Genomic DNA, 13,518 nt, shown 5'->3' with positions numbered 1-13,518 from the left:
GCAATCGGCGGTCTTGAAGCGGTGAACGAGCTGTGTCACGACAGCTGAATATTCCACGGTCCACCGTTCGACAAGTGTTGCTAACAATTGTCCTGCAGTGTCTAGTTTGGTTCCGAACTGTTGTAGATTCAGACGCTCATCACACTGAGCAACGTTTGTGACCTGGAACGGAAACGTGGTACGCAGTTAACAAACGTAACCCTCTCGCGTGAAAATTAAATTGTGCTTCTTTCAATGACTTATTCGTTGTTTTTTTCCGCATGTCCTTACAAATGTTTCCGTAAAGTTTCGTTGTCCGATGGACACGCGTTTTACGTGGGGGTCCCTCTCAAGTAGCGAAAGCTTAGTTATAACCACCCTGTAAATAAAAGAGTAAATGCGCACGTTAGTAATGTAAGGCAAAAGTACGCAGACATTGCGTGCTACTTTGCTGAGACAACTTACGTTTCCAATTTCGGTTTAAAATAAAAACAACCGGCAGAAAGCTAAAACTGTACACGATTTATTACAAAAAAAAACTAATTTCAATGTGTGGGCGAGTCTTGAATCTCATTAGAAGTAGGAAGTTTATCATGTCAAAGATAAAGAGAACCAAAAGTAGAAAACTACGTTTCTGTGTAATGGAAAAAGAGAACTTCACAAAAGATTACAGTGTTATTAATTTTAGGCAGAAATTTTAAATACGAAAACCTTTGTGAAATTGTTTCTGTATAATAAAAACCAATTGTAATCTATTTTATTACGAAGAGATGAGAAATATTAACAGTCGAAAATCTATAAAACTTTTTGCGGTAGTGGCAGCAGAGTATAGTGTCTTTGTTGTTTTGATTTTGTATGAAGCTCTTTGTCAGAGTTATGCCTGGTTTGGTGCCGTCAAAAAAATCACGTGTATAAAAAGAAAAGAATCTGATTTATCAGCTGAAAAATATGAGAACCTGCTACAATATTTCAGACAAGTAAATCGCAGTTTTGTTCCTTATATAATGAGATGCGCCCCCCCCCCCCCAACTATGCTACTCAGATTTCTAATTGCAGTGAAAAAAAAGCACCTAGCAAGCTTAAATAGTTTTCGGCGAATTAATACAGGAATTTATAAATCTTTCAAAGTGGGAAGTTCATTTCGCACTCAAGATGCTTCCATTTTTAAGGTGAAACGCGTCTGGAAAAATGTAAGTTCCATTTATTCATTTGTAAATAGACAGACAACTTAAAGGAAGTTGGAGATTCCCAGACTTGCCCCCGTCGAGTAGTTCAAGTAATTACTATGGCAAACACTATTCTGGATACTTAACCCTCGTAAAATTTGCAACTGCAGTAGGGTACAAGACAGAACACCTTGTGCTTAATTTGGTGTGTAACATACCACTGGAGATGTAATAATAATAATTAACTAATGCATATCCTATAAATTAGAACCTCCCTTGGATAAAACGTGGAGTAGTAAACCTAGTGTTCTTGAGTTAATGGAGAAACAGTGGTCTGATTTCTACAACATACAAGGGTTTTCATTCAATCAATCTGGCGTAAGGTGTGTCAGTGCTCTATCAGTTGTTGCAGTGTGTTTCGGAAACAAGAACAGACTGGAAGTGATGAAGACTAGTGTACCGGAAAAATGTTCTTTCCCTTGGGGAACGTTTCATCCCAGAGATCAATAGTCGCAATGGCGAACTGCTACTTTTTGAACTCTAATTGTTTTTTGGATGACCTGATTTATCCCCAAGCGATCTGTTGCTCAAAATCCGATTTTCAGCGAAGCAGTCTTCATCAAACGACGAAGTGGTCGCTCTCCTAACTCAGTAATTCATTTAGTTTGATAAAATCCGATTTTTCCAAACAAAATTATAATTCGATTAATTAACAACGGCCGAAGAGCATCATGTTAACTGATCCGTCACTGCTTGGTAGATTTACTTCATAAGTATAAAGGAAAATCACAAAACTGTGGATATTCTACCGTAGTAGCGTAATTTTGCGTTACATATGTTGTTTGTCAAGTCGAATGTGTTGTATTCATATTTACTATACACAATGTTTTGACTATGGAAGTTTCATACCAGGTATAACACTAATTACTAGGTCATTTTCCACAATCGTGTTGTTTTGCAATTCCATGGCGGCAATGCACAAGAATCGATGAAAATGTGAAATAATAATCGAGAGAATATAGACCTGATAGAACATGTAAATATTAGTGACAGACGTAACGGATTAAAAAAATGGTTCAAATGGCTCTAAGCACTATGGGACTTAACATCTGAGATCATCAGCCCCCTAGAACTTAGAACTACTTAAACCTAACTAACGTAAGGACGTCACACACTTCCATGCCCGAAGCAGGATTCGAACCTGCGATCGTAGCGGTCACGCGGTTCCAAAATGAAGCGCTTAGAACCGCACGGCCACAGCGGCCGGCGTAACGGATTAACGTGCCTGGCCAGTAGAACCAAATCACTACGATGACGTAGTTTATGAAGATATCATGGGTTGAAATAAGAGTTTCCATACATGGCAACATTGTGGTTTGATGAGTTCTCGTGGTAATGATGCCAGGTTGCCTGAAAACAGTTGAGGACGTGAAAGAGGGAACCATAGGTCAGAAAAACAGCAGGAAAGTAGTGCAGCTACAGGTACGGTGGACAATCAGCACCAAGCGTATAAAAGTCGGAACTCTTGTACAGCTATTTGCATGAATTTCCTAGGAAGTGACAATCGTAATTTTAGTATCCCCGCCAAACTCATTTATTTGCGGTGGAGAGTCAGAGTGATACACAATTCCGCTCAAAGTGTCATGATAGTCGAATACATGAGTCTAGAGTCGTGGCTTTGCCGGCTCGAAGCTCAAAATGGTTCAAATGGCTCTAAGCACAATGGAGTTTAACATCTGAGGTCACCAGTCCCCTTGATTTAGAACTACGTAAACCTAACTAACCTAAGGACATCACATAAATCCATGCCCGAGGCAGGATTCGAACCTGCGACCGAAGCAGGCGCATGGTTCCGTACTGAAGGGCGTAGAACCACTCGGCCACAACGACCGGCCTCGACAGCTAAAGTCCGGATCTTGTTTACTCGGGTTACGCTCGCCTGTGTGTTAAATTCTGACGCATCTTACTGTTTCTGTATTTAGCTCTGCCTGCGCCTTGTGCCTTACTGCTCGCCATTTGGGTTGACATCCGGTGTTTTTCGCGAGTGCCACGTGTCGTCGTACTCTTTGCTACGTTTTTCTTAGATGCCGTCATCACGCTACGCGACGTATATCAAATTGGTGGTGAGAACTTGCTCTGACATCTAAGTTCGTTTTCGTGTTGTATACTCTTGGCATTACAGACCCAACGTTTTTGAAGTGTTGCAAATACACTACTAGCCATTAAAATTGCTACACCATGAAGATGACGTGCTACAGACGCGAAATTTAACCGACAGGAAGAAGATGCTGTGATATCAAATGATCAGCTTTTCAGAGCATTCACACAACGTTGGCGCCGGTGGCGACACCTACAACGTGCTCACATGAGGAAAGTTTCCAACCAATTTCTCATACACAAACAGCAGTTCACCAGAACTGCCTGGTGAAACGTTGTTGTGATGCCTCGTATAAGGAGGACAAATGCGTACCATCACGTTTCCGACTTTGATAAAGGTCGGATTGTAGCCTATCGCGTTTGCAATTTATCGTATCGCGACACTGCTGCTCGCGTTGGTCGAGATCCAATAACTGTTAGCAGAATATGGAATCTGTGGGTTCAGAAGGGTAATACGGAACGCCGTGCTGGATCCCAACGGCCTCGTATTACTAGCAGTCGAGATGACAGGCATCTTATCCGCATGGCTGTAACGGATCGTGCAGCCACGTCTCGATCCCTGAGTCAACAGATGGGGACGTTTTCAAGACAACAACCATCAGCACGAACAGTTCGACGACGTTTTTAGCAGCATGGACTATCAGCTCGGAGACCATGGCTGCGGTTACCCTTGACGCTGCATCACAGACAGGAGCGCCTGTGATGGTGAACTCTACGACGAACATGGGTGCACGAATGGCAAAACGTCATTTTTTCGAATGAATCCAGGTTCTGTTTACAGCATCATGATGGTCGCATCCGTGTTTGGTGACATCGCGGTGAACGCACATTGGAAGCGTGTATTCGTTATCGACATACTGGCGTATCACCCGGCGTGATGGTATGAGGTGCCATTGGTTATACGTCTCGGTCACCTCTTGTTCGTATTGCCGGCACTTTGAACAGTGGACGTTACACTTCAGATGTATTACGAGCCGTAGCGCTACCCTTCATTCAATCCTGCGAAACCTTACATTTCAGCAGGATAATGCACGACAGCATGTTGCAGGTCCTGTACGGGCCTTTCTGGATACAGAAAATTTTCGACTGCTGCCCTGACCAGCATATTCTCCAGATCTCTCACCAATTGAAAACGTCTGGTCAATGGTGGCCGAGCAACTGGCTCGTCACAATACGCGAGTCACTACTCTTGATGAACTGTGGTATCGTGTTGAAGCTGCATGGGCGGGAGGGGCCAATGGCTCCAGAACACCGAGCGGCACCCGCAGACATTGCCACCGCCTGCGTCCAAGTCGCCATGCAATATATGCCCTCCCCAGAGAAACCCACTTTTCAGGAGAACTGTTTACCGGGGAGGGATTTGATAGAGGTGGAGTGCTTGTCTCCATGATTGCCAAGCCAGGAGGAGTTGACTCCAGATCTCATTAGATCTCGACCACAAGTCACCGGTGGACCATCAGCCCGTCACCATCCGAATCGACGCCCATGACGTCGAGGCGGAGAGTGCTCAGGCGAAACTTCTGGCAAAAATCACCCTCGCCCCAAATCAAATGGTTCAAATGGCTCTGAGCACTATGGGACTTAACATCTGAGGTCATCAGTCCCCTAGAACTTAGAACTACTTAAACCTGACTAACCTAAGGACAGCAGACACATTCATTCCCGAGGCAGGATTCGAACCCGCGACCGTAGCGGTCGCGCGGTTCCAGACTGAATCGCCTAGAACCGCTCGGCCACATAAGCCGGTCCCCCAACATCGCTTGACTCAGTGACTCCAGCAAGCGACTGGCCGTCTTCTGACGTTTGTGCCTGTTAAAGGGGGAAGGGATTTGGCATCCCCACTTGACTCATGCACAGGTATGTCAGACGAGGAACTGTTCATGATCGAAAGTCGGAATGATCCGCAACTCCACGGTAAGCGGCAAGAGTGTCGTACACATTGGACAACGCCTGTGGAGCCGTAGACTTCCTGGTTCTACCACGAGGACTCCAAAGTCAGCTGTAAGCTAACACAAGAGAGAGTCTTGCTTACTCATATTTATGCTCGCTTTGCATAAGTCTTAAATTCTTTACGCTGTCCCGCTTTTTCAGTTTGCGTGTTTGTCCCTGACCGCGCCTTCGGACATCCTGCTCACCGGTTTGGTTGAGACCCACTGTTTTTTACAGGCACCATTCATTGTGGTATTCTTATATCAAACTCGGTACTTGATGAACTCTGTAGGAACTGAGCCACGGTGCTACCGTGATTAAACGGTGAGAACAAGAGATATAATTCTGGTACTGTCAGAAGGATTCAGCGTGAAATGTCTAAGGCGCTGCAGTCATGGGCTGTGCGGCTGGTCCCGGCGGAGGCTCGAGTCGTCCCTCGGGCATAGGTGTCTGTGTTTGTCCTTAAGATAATTTAGGCTTAAGTAGTGTGTAAGCTTAGGGACTGATGACGTTAGCAGTTAAGTCCCGTAAGATTTCTCATACATTTGAACATTTTTCAGCGTGAAATAACATTCTTTGACAGAAGAAGAAACACAGAATATTGTCAACGACAAAGCAAGAGAGTGAAGATAAACAGAGGAGGGCAAAAGTAACTGCGTGGTGTCAGGTGCAACCAGCCACTGATATCGTAAAAATTGTCGATTGTAATCTCACCATCTCAGTAGCATGAAGAAGCTGCACCACTAAAAATGTTCAGACTAGCCCTGACTCGCACTAGGAACGGGCCAGTCCACTCATACTCCTTAACCAGTAAGGGAACAACACTGAACATTACCTTGAACGATCCTTGAAGCGAATGCACAATTGAAACTTACATCTGAATCAGAGTGAATTAATGCTGGAGTTTCATCTGGAGAAACGGCAACATAAACTAGTCAGATCGTCTGATAAATGTCACTGTCTCAACTGGGATAAATTCACTTGGAGAGAGAAAATAACCTTATGAGAAAAACGGAAGGTTAATATTTCTGTCAGTTAACTTTAAAACCACAAGCATTTTCTTAAAATGACCGGATTCATATAACAAATAATGAATCATAAACTGCATCGTTGTTATACAAAAACACACATCACTAGCAAAACAACCTAAATAATACTCTCACAGGGTCTACAACAATGTGTAGTGGCTCTTTTACCATTACCGAGTGTCGAGGTTTCGAGGAGAACGAATGTTCCAGACTGCATTCGTCACCTTCATACTGGCCAGCACCCGGGATGTTTGTATGGAGTGCAATTGAATATGCCACATGACCATCTCTGCTTCGCAAAGATGGTAATTTAGAGAACAGCCGTTACAATTCTGGCCTTAGGACCTGTTCCCGTGCTCTATCTTTGAGGTGTCTGACGAGCAGATAAAGACTCCATCCTGCCCGCGTTCCCTACACACTCAACGATACAGTAGGTGTCGGACTGTTGCCTTTGACGGTATCTTCTGCAGATCTGCAACACATTCAAAACATCGTTGCTAGCTGAGAGACTGGCAAGTCACCAAACTCTTGCCACTATGATTGATGAATTCCATTATATAAAGCAGTACATGTGATGTGCCTGTTATCCAAGCTCAGTCCGGCTTAATACACAGACGAGCTAGGGCCTCGTTCCTGCCAGAGGTGGCACCACTGCGCACTAAATTTAAGGCCTTGAAATTCCCCAAATCTATATATTTAATATTCTAACTGTTGTACTGTGTACGCACAATAAATAAAATTTCGTTCTTGCGGTTCCGTACCTCAGTTGGTAAAAATGGAACCCCCACAAGAACACTTCGTTGTAGGTCTTTCTCACTGTCCGACTGTTAAGAACCCTTTTTCCTCGGGAGTTTGTGCGATTTGTATCACATACTAAGACCTACGGTCCCTTAGCGCTGCAAAAAATTGAAGCGTCTAAGTCAATGCAATCAAAAGATATGCCAATTTGTGACGTATATTTTGATACTCGAAAATTTACGCATCAAAATCCATACGTCCTGAAACTTCCTGGCAGATTAAAACTGTGTGCCCGACCGAGACTCGAACGCGGGACCTTTGCCTTTCGCGGGCAAGTGCTCTACCAACTGAGCTACCGAAGCACGACTCACGCCCGGTACTCACAGCTTTACTTCTGCCAGTATCTCGTCTCCTACCTTCCAAACTTTACAGAAGCTCTTTCAGGAGTGCTAGTTCTGCAAGGTTCGCAGGAGAGCTTCTGTAAAGTTTGGAAGGTAGGAGACGAGATACTGGCAGAAGTAAAGCTGTGAGTACCGGACGTGAGTCGTGCTTCGGTAGCTCAGTTGGTAGAGCACCTGCCCGCGAAAGGCAAAGGTCCCGAGTTCGAGTCTCGGTCGGGCACACAGTTTTAATCTGCCAGGAAGTTTCATATCAGCGCACACTCCGCTGCAGAGTGAAAATCTCATTCTCTATACGTCCTGTTTGACCGAGAATCAAGAATTTGGCAACAAGCAAGGTCTCAGAGAACAAATAAATAAAAAAATCCGAAAATTGTTAATTTGTAATTACATTTGTCCCTGCCCCCGTCTATTCAAAAATGGTTCAAATGGCTCTGAGCACTACTGAACTTAACACCTGATGTCATCCGTCCCCTAGACTTATAACTACTTAAACCTAACTAACCTAAGGACATCCCACACATCCATTCCCGAGGCAGGATTCGAACCTGCGACCGTAGCAGCAGCGCGGGTCCGGACTGAAGCGCCAAGAACCGCTCGGCCACAACGGCCGGCCCTGCCTTTTAAGACACCTTTCTCTCAAGAACGGGTAGACGTACCAAGTTGAAATCTGTGTCACATACTAAGGTCTAAGGTGCCTTATGGTGTAATAAATTGAAGCTTGTACGGCAGTGCAATCAAACGATACGGCCATTTTTTGTGTCACATATTTTGATATAATAAATCTCACTCATCAAAATCTATAGTGTACTTACCGTTGGCCAAGAAACGTGAAAGTTGGTAAGAAATAAGGTTTAGGGTACAACTAAAGGAAAAAAAATCCGAAAGTTGTGAATTTGTAATTATACCACACGAAAAAAATCGTCATTTGTTATCCAACTGTCTGTCTGTCTGTCCGTCAGTCTGTATGTTAAGACCTATTTTTTTCTCAGGAACGGGTAGACGTACCAAAGTGAAATTTATTTCGCTTGCTACGGTCTATATTCCCTTGGTGGTGTAATTAATGTAACCTTCTAAGTAAGTAAAAGATACGGCCATTTACGTCACAAATTTTGTTACTCGCAAACTCATTCATTACAACCCGAAGGATGCTTCCGTTGACCTACAAGGGACACTCCAAAAGAAATGCACACTATTTTTTTAAAAATCCATCTTTTATTCTACATGTTTGAAAGTTTTACAGTGTGTAGATACATCCCTTAGGTGCAATATTTTCATTTCTCCACATAATTTCCATCCCTCTGAACTGCCTTACACCATCTTGGAACCAGCTCCTGTATACTCGCACGGTAAAATTCTGGACCAACCTGTTGGAGCAACTGTTTGCAGCGTGTACAAGGAAGTCATCATCTTTAAACCTTGTTCCACGAAGAGAGTCTTTCAGTTTCCCAAAGAGATGATAGTCACATGGAGCCAGGTCAGGACTCTAAGGCGGGTGTTTCAAGAGTTGTCCATCCGAGTTTTGTGATCACTTCCATGGTATTTTGACTGACATGTGGCCGTGCATTGTCGTGCAACAGCAAAACATCCTGCTTTTGCCGATGTGGTCGAACACGACTCAGTCGAGCTTGACGTTTCTTCAGTGTCGTCACATATACATCAGAATTTATGGTGGTTTCAGTTGGCTTGATATCCACAAGCAAGAGTCCTTCGGAATCGAAAACACCGTAGCCATAACTTTTCCAGCAGAAGGTGTGGTTTTGAATTTTTTTTCCTTGGGTGAATTTGCATGATGTCACTCCATTGATTGCCTCTTCGTCTCTGGTGAAAAATGATGGAGCCATGTTTCATCACCTGTCACAATTCTTCCAAGAAATTCATCTCCACCATTCTCGTACTGTTCCAAAAGTTCGCTGCATACCGTTTTTCTTGTTCCTTTGTGAGCCACTGTCAACATCCTGGGAACCCACCTGGCACAAACCTTTTTTTAACGCCAACACTTTCAGTATTCTGCAAACACTTCCTTCCCCTATCCCAGCGTAGCGTGACAATTCGTTAACTGTGATGCGTCTGTCAGCAGTCACCAATTCGTTAAATCTCTGCACATTGTCTGGAGTGGGTGCAGTACGAGGTCTGCCGCTGCGAGGACAATCCTCAATATTGCCGTGCACGCTTTCATTACGTAACCTGCTTGCCCACCGATTAACTGTACTACGATCGACAGCAGCATCTCCATACAATTTTTTCAACCTCTTGTGGATGTTTCCCTCTGTCTTGTTTTCACAGCACAGGAATTCTATGACAGCACGTTGCTTCTGACGAACGTCAAGTGTAGCAGCCAACTTGAAGACGTGCTGACAGCGCCACTCACGGGAACGAGTTGAGCTAAGTTTGAAAATTAGTGGGAAGGATGTATCTACACACAGTAAAACTTTCACACATGCAGAATGAAAACTGTATTTTCACAAAAATAGTTTTCATTTCTTTTGAAGTAACCCTCGTACAATCACGAATTTTGGCAAAAAGCCATGAGTAACAGTACAAGTAATGGGAAGTGTTAATTTATAATTACATAATAGGATGTAAATATTTTTTGTCATTTATTATCTGATTTCTAACTTAAAATTAAAACTTTCTCGAAAGTCTTGGAATTCGTAGGAGCGATAACTTGCCAGTATCACTGTCGATAACAAGCAAAAATCGTTGTGATTCTCGATTTCCGGGAGGGATGAACTGTTTACATTAACTGTGCGGAACCGTCAGAGCGTGAGCCCTCTTCGCATCTGACCAATTATTTTTATCCTTCTCGGTGTGGAAATTTTAATTTCCACATTAATGGAAAGCGAAGAACGTTTAATTTCATTTCAGTAAACATTCTTTTCAATGTCTAGCATCAAATATTAGATATAAGTCACTGATAAAATTGGAGCCTTGAAACAGTGCGGCGGACGCGAGACAACTTGTTTGGGGCCCTGGAAACTGCTGTCCCTGCAGCCACCCGCCCACGCTATCGCGGCGGGGGACGTGCAGTGAGCGGACAGAGCCGCCCCCACTGTGCTGCTGCTCCGCTCTGCGCTCCGGCAAACAAGTCGTAAATCTCAGCCAGCGTCCAGTCCAGTCTGCCACTGTCGCCGGCTGCCGCCCCCGTGATTTTGTTACCGACAAAAGCCGGACTCATTGTGCGCACAGCCTGGATGCTGAAACCACAGAGAACCTGTTTCCTCAAGTCTTAACCGATCGGTTTTGATCTTCGAAACAATTTCCAGTCTCCGCCAGGTCACCGAGTCTGCTGGTGACGAAAGAAGAAATTTGTACCGAGGTTACATATTTTCCTTGTAAGTTCACTGAACAAGAAGTTTCTTTTTAAAATTATTAGCTTTCGCAACGTGCCCATACAGCTAACTGGGCACTGGAAATTTTACACAACAGTTCGTTTTGACAATTCATTGTACACATACCTTGGTATGAAGTTACATAGGCTTAACAAAAGACAGGTTCCGTACCGTGGTATGAAGTTAACAAAGGACAGATTCCGACAGGTAACAAATTTCACATTCATAGTATTGTATGGAACTGAGGATCTAGAAACGACAGAGAGGCTTCGTCCCCGCCGTAGCCCTCAGTGGTACACAACCCCACAACACGTTACAATAGTCCACTCACCCCACAGCCGCCCCACATCGAACCCGGGGTTATTGTGCATTTCGGACCCCAGTGGACTCCCCTCGCCCGGGAACGTCTCATACCAGACGACTGTAACCCCAACGTTTGCGTGATAGAGTAATTATGGTGAATGCGTACGTGGAGAAACTGTTTACGCAGCAATCACCGACATAGTGTAACTGAGGCGGAATAAGGGGAACCAGCCCGCGTTCGCCGAGGCAGATGGAAAACCGCCTCAAAAACCATCCACAGACTGGCCGGCACACCGGACCTCGACACTAATCCGCCGGGCGGATTCGTACCAGGGACCGGCACGCGTTCCCGCCCGGATGCAGTGCGTTACACCGAACCACTTACCGGGCGGGCCATTCATAGTATACTGAAACGAACAAAAGAGAAAGTCAGTCATTCTGTGAGTTGAGGTGCTTGCGGTTGCTGTACCCATGAGGTGCAAAAGTAACGACCCCACGATCGCAAAACGGAATGACGCTTCCTATGCTATCATGCGAATTTACTTTTAAAAGGTAATGAAACGCATAACAGATGACGTCTCATCAAATCTGAACAGGGGTAGGCCTACGTTTAAAAATTAATTGTCAGGCATGAAATACGCAGGTCAACCACCACACGACACCACATATTAGTCAAGTTAAACGGCTAACTACTGAATGAAAATGCGCGCTTATAAAAGATGCTGTTTATTTCTCTAAATGTGCATTTAAGTGCGAAACCTTCAACCAGATGACAATAAGTGCAAAGTTCAAGAAACAGTTATGTTTAACTCCGACCTTGGTACCATTATTGGGATCGCAAAGTGAATATTGCCAATGATCAAGCGAAAAGGATATCAGAAAATGCTAATACATAAAACGTGAACTTCGAAGAGCAACACTGCCCACACAGGTAAAGTCTATCCTGCAAAATGGGATTTTCACTCTGCAGTGGACTGTGCACTGACACTGGACTCGCATTCGGGAGGACGACGGTTCAATCCCGTCTCCGGCCATCCTGATTTAGGTTTTCCGTGATTTCCCTAAATCGTTTCAGGCAAATGCCGGGATGGTTCCTTTGAAAGGGCACGGCCGATTTCCTTCCCAATCCTTCCCTAACCCGAGCTTGCGCTCCGTCTCTAATGACCTCCTTGTCGACGGGACGTTAAACACTAACCACCACCACCACCACCTGTGCACTGATATGAAACTTCCTGACAGATTAAAACTGTGTGCCGGACCGAGACTCGAACTCGGGACTTGCCCGTGAAAGGCAACTGGTCCCGAATTCGAATTTCGGTACGGCACACAGTTTTAATCTGCCAAGAAGTTTCCACCCTGCAAATCAAACAACTAACTGTGGTCATCAATAAACGAACCTACTGACTTCGCAATATAAACAAAGACTGTGCACCTGAATTGCTGCCTGAATCTCAACAAATGAATTCCATATATACAAAGATAGTAACTTGTTCTCGAAAGAACAGTTATTGTTGATGACCGTGCAGCTTTTCCCTGAAATAAATGATGACTAACTGACAACCTCAGCTGCTGACAGGTGTTGTTGTTATACCTCGATGTGGACAGCTGAAAATGTGTGCCCCGACCGGGACTCGAACCCGGGATCTCCTGCTTACATGGCAGACGCTCTAACCATCTGAGCCACCGAGGACACAGATGAATAGCGCGACTGCAGGGACTTATCCCTTGCACGCTTCCCGTGAGACTCACATTCCCAACTGTCCACAATTCTACATATGTATTGTACCTTATAGACATTTGCCCACCCACTCATTACTCATATAGTAAAGGCTACCCAGCCATTGACCTTTGTCTGTGCGAATGCGCACAGGTTGCCCAAACTCTTACGGGAATCGCCAGCGCGTGCGCGAGTAATGAGTGGGTGGGCAAATGTCTATAAGGTACAATACATATGTAGAATTGTGGACAGTTGGGAATGTGAGTCTCACGGGAAGCGTGCAAGGGATAAGTCCCTGCAGTCGCGCTATTCATCTGTGTCCTCGGTGGCTCAGATGGTTAGAGCGTCTGCCATGTAAGCAGGAGATCCCGGGTTCGAGTCCCGGTCGGGGCACACATTTTCAGCTGTCCACATCGAGGTATAACAACAACACCTGTCAGCAGCTGAGGTTGTCAGTTAGTCATCATTTAAATGAATTCCAATACTCGTGCGTGTGTGCATGCCGGCCAAGTGCAGCAGTTGACAATGTACAGGTCCCATCTTCGCGCGCGCTGCCCACGAAGCTCCAGCGAGACGGTCGTTCTTGGAGGCAGAGGACAGAGTTGTCTGTGACTTTACTAAAATTCTAGCGTCTCTCTAATTTTGGAAAAGCTTCCACTCATCCACCAGTGACAGCAGTGATTCCGAGCGCCGTCAAAAGGGCCAAGTTTTGCCGAGACTGCGACCACCGCTCCAATGAAATTCCAAGATTTCGGCACAGCGTCTGCAAGA

The 13,518-nt window shown here is 44.9% G+C and overlaps 2 non-coding genes across 2 annotated transcripts; one reads left to right on the top strand and one right to left on the bottom strand.

Moving 5' to 3' along the window:
* Positions 1–12,646: 12,646 nt before the first annotated feature.
* Trnat-ugu (transfer RNA threonine (anticodon UGU)) lies at positions 12,647–12,720 on the bottom strand. Its single transcript has one exon. It is a non-coding gene; the product is annotated as a tRNA-Thr (tRNA).
* Positions 12,721–13,066: 346 nt separating this feature from the next.
* Positions 13,067–13,140, top strand: Trnat-ugu (transfer RNA threonine (anticodon UGU)). The gene has a single exon. It is a non-coding gene; the product is annotated as a tRNA-Thr (tRNA).
* The last annotated feature ends 378 nt before the right edge of the window (positions 13,141–13,518 follow it).

The sequence above is a fragment of the Schistocerca nitens genome, chromosome 5 (genome assembly GCF_023898315.1).
Source record: "Schistocerca nitens isolate TAMUIC-IGC-003100 chromosome 5, iqSchNite1.1, whole genome shotgun sequence".
Taxonomy (NCBI): domain Eukaryota; kingdom Metazoa; phylum Arthropoda; class Insecta; order Orthoptera; family Acrididae; genus Schistocerca; species Schistocerca nitens.
The sequence above is the reverse complement of the archived record's forward strand: the minus strand, read 5'-3'. Positions and strand labels throughout refer to the sequence as shown.